This window comes from Patiria miniata, unplaced genomic scaffold (genome assembly GCF_015706575.1).
Source record: "Patiria miniata isolate m_02_andy unplaced genomic scaffold, ASM1570657v1 HiC_scaffold_7, whole genome shotgun sequence".
In the NCBI taxonomy this organism is placed as follows: Eukaryota; Metazoa; Echinodermata; class Asteroidea; order Valvatida; family Asterinidae; genus Patiria; species Patiria miniata.
Window position 1 is genome coordinate 7629060 of NW_024037074.1, and position 6170 is coordinate 7635229.

Below are 6170 nucleotides of genomic sequence, written 5' to 3' on the forward strand. Positions count from 1 at the left end.
GAATTTTATACTGGTGGCGACGAACACATATAGTCGCATATCCTAGTTGATTCAAAGTAGTGTACAGTGCGTATTTGACCTCGTTTTGTGGTGGAGGATCATGATCCTCATCGAGGATCATATCGGTAACCCCGACGAGGATCATAAACGGGGTGCGTCTCTGGCGTTGTGACGTCACGGATCGATGGACAAATCGATCGTGGAGATTAGCGTTGAATGAGTACTGTCGGTATAGGTAATTGGTTAAACAAAAAAAGGGTATACAGACGGCTATTAGGGAGATCACACAGTGGGCGCACTTTTTAAGTGTGTTTTTGTATGCCGGTTCCCGATGAGGAGGTAGATGTACACATAAATCATATTTCACTGAAAACGCCTATTCAGTATAGGCCTTTCATAGGATTTAATTTGTTTTTCTTCTTCTTTTCTTTGCTTTTTACGCCAATAATGTTGATTGGACCAATTAATTTAAAATTTCAAAATTTGAAATAACGAAAATACCTCAATGCCTTTATTATTTTCAAATAGGTGAACAGGTGTTATGAAATTAATAAATGTAACTTTATCGAATGTATAGAGGCCTATGAGTTATAAAAGACGACTACAAAAGAGATACGAGCCACGCAAAAAATAAACACAGCATCACACTGTACATTCTCATTTACAAGTTAACTTGTAAATGAGAATGTAAAGTGTGATGCTGTGTTTATTTACGTGTCTCGTATCTCTTTTGTAGTCGTCTTTTATAACTCATAGACCTCTATACATTCGATAAAGTTACATTTATTAATTTCATAACACCTGTTCACCTATTTGAAAATAATAAAGGCATTGAGGTATTTTCGTTAATTCAAATTTTGAAATTTTAAATTAATTGGTCCAATCAACATCATTAGCGTAAAAAGCAAAGAAAAGAAGAAGAAAAACAAATTAAATCCTATGAAAGGCCTATACTGAATAGGCGTTTTCAATTAAATCCTATGAAAGGCCTATACTGAATAGGTGTTTTCAGTGAAAAAGGCCTATACTGAATAGGCGTTTTCAGTGAAATATGATTGATGTGTACATCTACCTCCTCATCGGGAACCGGCATACAAAAATACACTTAAAAAGTGCGCCCACTGTGTGCTCTCCCTAATAGCCGTCTGTATACCCTTTTTTTGTTTAACCAATTACCTATACCAACAATACTCATTCAACGCTAATCTCCACGATCGATTTGTCCATCGATCCGTGACGTCACGTACAACGCCAGAGACACACCCCGTTTATGATCCTCGTCGGGGTTACCGATATGATCCTCGATGAGGATCATGATCCTCCACCACAAAACGAGGTCAAATACGTACACTACTATTCAATCATGTTCTTATTCCTCCATGATTCAATTCACCCCGTTTGCCTGCAGAGGTGGGGTGAGGGAGAAGAGGGGGTGGGGGGGGAGCCACATAAACCGATACACTGCACAATACCTCACCCAAACTGACGTTTGATTTGGCACTACAAAAAGTTTGTTCGGGCCAGACCCATGGTCAGTTGTGATAATGGATCTCCGGGACTCGATAAATGGCTGCAGTAAAGAGTGACAGAGTGACGCACATGCAGGAACTGGCAACTCTGCGACATTGAACCGTGTCAACAGACGACGCAGGGCGTACTTGCATTTGTGCCTTTTTTTTGTTGGATGCTTATAATACTTGTACTTTTGTTTTAAATTTGGCTAATCCTTATTTTCCTCATGAAGGGTTAAACAAACTTATAATTTTCACTTTTGTGTATGAAAAGAACAGCACAAGTACAAAGCCGCGTGTTATAAATACTGCTTTATGTGTTAACAGCTGGTAAATGCAACCAAAAGAAAAGAAAAAAGATAGAAAAAGAACTGGGACAAGCACACAAAAGGAAAGGAAACAAATTGAAACCTTTTTCTGGTCCAATTGAACCCGGATGTACATCATGACCCTGGGCAATTTGTCCTCCTGGACAGCTGGTCTCGGGTTGTACAAGTTAGGGTTTCCGAGAAATCGTGTTGACAATAATTTGTCTTGGGACACTATCCTGGAGATCAGGTCGCGCCCTTTCTCTAAGCTCTCCTCCGTATGGTATTCAGCTCGACTTGACGCATAAAACATCCTTCGTGACACAGTCCTTGACCAAGTAAAGGCCGTATAGGGCTAACTGTGGGTAAAGACAAATACATGTAGGCATGTAACACAATGAGAAGAATGGGGGTCGGGGGGGGGGGGGGTGTCATTTTAAAACCAAGACCTTGACTCTAAGGCCCATGTCACACGAGGCAATTTACAGGCAACCAGTCCCAGGCAATCTCCAAGAAGAAAAGGCATTCACATTTCAATGTTCACATATTTTTCTTAGGGATCATAAGACATTGTTTGAAAAAATACTCGAAGTGGTCCTGTAGCATGCACTGCAGTTGGTTGCCTCCAAGTTGCCTGGAAAAAGTGCCTAGTGTGACAAGTCCCTAAGAAACTTCAATCAATCGATTTGTATTTCATTCTGTAACAGCTAGATAATGGAATTGGAACTTTTAAAACAGAGAGAAACCAAAACCTATTTATGAATCACAATTTCCCAGTTAAATGATTAAGCCTATACTGATGACTTCTTGGCAAGAGAGTCAGTGGGCTTTAGTGTCTTCAGTTCTTTAACACCTAACATAACAATAAATAATAAAATAAAAATAATAATAATAACAACAGGAAAGTACACTCGCGCCCCACGCCATCTTTTTTTCAAGTTTTAAGAAAAAGTTTAAGAATCTTGGAAGGTGAACCTCTTTATCATTGGTCAATTGTTAATTATTTGTAGCGTCAATTAAAAAGCGTCTTAATATAAAACAAATAAAAAAACAAGTACTCGGCAAAATAAACCAATCAAACAAATACCATGGTAATTGTTTGTGGCTTTGTGCATTGTTTGTGATTTTTTCTTGGAAATTAATGTCAAACGTGATAAATCTGGGTTAGTGATAAAGTGGATGATATCATCGTTTAAGAAGTTAAAAGGAACAGAATCATACAGCAGGGGCAACAACAACAATCGCCCATTTATTTTTGACCTCAGATTTCTAAGCAATGTTTACCCGAATTGACGTACGATGTGTGGTGTTGTCGAGTACTGTTATGATGTCCTTGGTAAATAAACGACGAGCCATTCGTACTTGTAGAATGTAGGCTACTGTAATAAAATATTGCGTATTGTAATTAGGGGAATGTGTTGCAAGGCGTGAATTTAGGATTTCTACAAACCAGCCCAAGGACCAGTTTTCCCATCCATTGTCCTCACTCCAATAGCCGTGTACTGTGGATCAACTCTATATATTCGAATGACTATTATGTCATTTCACTAAACATATTGATAATTTATCTCTTCCCAATGCATTATTATATCATGTACAATTTGAAGTTAAATAAGTATACTATCTTTGTTTCATGTTAAAGAGCAGCTGTCAAAAACCAATTTTGTCCGCCTGCTGTGTCTTTCTTATCTCTCTTAAGGAATTCCCCAATTGTTATTGTGTGAAATGTTTTGAATTAGTCCTGGTGGTATATTTCCGCCAAACGAATCCACGTACTTTTCTGCCAGCAGGCGCTCTCTGGCAAGAATTTTATACTGGTGGCGACGAACACATATAGTCGCATATCCTAGTTGATTCAAAGTAGTGTACAGTGCGTATTTGACTTCGTTTTGTGGTGGAGGATCATGATCCTCATCGAGGATCATATCGGTAACCCCGACGAGGATCATAAACGGGGTGTGTCTCTGGCGTTGTGACGTCACGGATCGATGGACAAATCGATCGTGGAGATTAGCGTTGAATGAGTATTGTTGGTATAGGTAATTGGTTAAACAAAAAAAGGGTATACAGACGGCTATTAGGGAGAGCACACAGTGGGCGCACTTTTTAAGTGTATTTTTGTATGCCGGTTCCCGATGAGGAGGTAGATGTACACATAAATCATATTTCACTGAAAACGCCTATTCAGTATAGGCCTTTCATAGGATTTAATTGAAAACGCCTATTCAGTATAGGCCTTTCATAGCATTTAATTTGTTTTTCTTCTTCTTTTCTTTGCTTTCTACGCTAATGATGTTGATTGGACCAATTAATTTAAAATTTCAAAATTTGAAATAACGAAAATACCTCAATGCCTTTATTATTTTCAAATAGGTGAACAGGTGTTATGAAATTAATAAATGTAACTTTATCGAATGTATAGAGGCCTATGAGTTATAAAAGACGACTAAATAAATGTAACTTTATCGAATGTATAGAGCCTTAGAGGCCTATGAGTTATAAAAGACGACTACAAAAGAGATACGAGACACGTAAAATAAACACAGCATCACACTTTACATTCTCATTTACAAGTTAACTTGTAAATGAGAATGTAAAGTGTGATGCTGTGTTTATTTTACGTGTCTCGTATCTCTTTTGTAGTCGTCTTTTGTAACTCATAGGCCTCTATACATTCGATAAAGTTACATTTATTTATTTCATAACACCTGTTCACCTATTTGAAAATAATAAAGGCATTGAGGTATTTTCATTATTTCAAATTTTAAATTAATTGGTCCAATCAACATCATTAGCGTAAAAGCAAAGAAAAGAAGAAGAAAAACAAATTAAATCCTATGAAAGGCCTATACTGAATAGGCGTTTTCAATTAAATCCTATGAAAGGCCTATACTGAATAGGCGTTTTCAGTGAAATATGATTTATGTGTACATCTACCTCCTCATCGGGAACCGGCATACAAAAACACACTTAAAAAGTGCGCCCATTGTGTGCTCTCCCTAATAGCCGTCTGTATACCCTTTTTTTGTTTAACCAATTACCTATACCAACAATACTCATTCAACGCTAATCTCCACGATCGATTTGTCCATCGATCCGTGACGTCACAACGCCAGAGACACACCCCGTTTATGATCCTCGTCGGGGTTACCGATATGATACTCGATGAGGATCATGATCCTCCACCACAAAACGAGGTCAAATACGTACACTACTATTCAATCATGTTCTTATTGCTCCATGATTCAATTCACCCCTTTTGCCTGCAGAGGTGGGGTGAGGGAGAAGAGGGGGTGGGGGGGGGGGGGAGCCACATAAACCGATACACTGTACAATACCTCACCCAAACTGACGTTTGATTTGGCACTACAAAAAGTTTGTTCGGGCCAGACCCATGGTCAGTTGTGATAATGGATCTCCGGGACTCGATAAATGGCTGCAGTAAAGAGTGACAGAGTGACGCACAGGAACTGGCAACTCTGCGACATTGAACCGTGTCAACAGACGACGTAGGGCGTACTTGCATTTGTGCCTTTCTTTGTTGGATGCTTATAATACTTGTAGTTTTGTTTTAAGTTTGGCTAATCCTTATTTTTCCTTACGCAGGGTTAAACAAACTTATAATTTTCACTTTTGTGTATGAAAAGAACAGCACAAGTACAAAGCCGGGTGTTATAAATACTGCTTTATGTGTTAACAGCTGGTAAAGGCAACCAAAAGAAAAGAAAAAAGATAGAAAAAAGAATTTGGACAAGCACACAAAAGGAAGAGAAACAAATTGAAACCTTTTTCTGGCCCAGTTGAACCCGGATGTACATCATGACCCTGGGCAATTTGTCCTCCTGGACAGCTGGTCTCGGGTTGTACAAGTTAGGGTTTCCGAGAAATCGTGTTGACAATAATTTGTCTTGGGACACTATCCTGGAGATCAGGTCGCGCCCTTTCTCTAAGCTCTCCTCCGTATGGTATTCAGCTCGACTTGACGCATAAAACATCCTTCGTGACACAGTCCTTGACCAAGTAAAGGCCGTATAGGGCTAACTGTGGGTAAAGACAAATACATGTAGGCATGTAACACAATGAGAAGAATGGGGGTCGGGGGGAGGGGGGGGGGTGTCATTTTAAAACCAAGACCTTGACTCTAAGGCCCATGTCACACGAGGCAATTTACAGGCAACCAGTCCCAGGCAATCTCCAAGAAGAAAAGGCATTCACATTTCAATGTTCAAATATTTTTCTTAGGGATCATAAGACATTGTTTGAAAAAATACTCGAAGTGGTCCTGTAGCATGCACTGAAGTTGGTTGCCTCCAAGTTGCCTGGAAAAAGTGCCTAGTGTGACAAGTCCCTA

General features: G+C 39.1%; 1 long non-coding RNA gene across 1 annotated transcript; it reads right to left on the reverse strand.

Annotated features, from left to right (window-relative positions):
• Window positions 1-1754: 1754 nt before the first annotated feature.
• LOC119744435 lies at window positions 1755-5897 on the reverse strand. The gene is made up of 3 exons (XR_005273565.1): window positions 5605-5897; window positions 3104-3198; window positions 1755-2178 (listed from the first exon to the last, which is right to left on the reverse strand). It is a non-coding gene; the product is annotated as an uncharacterized LOC119744435 (long non-coding RNA).
• Window positions 5898-6170: the final 273 nt, after the last annotated feature.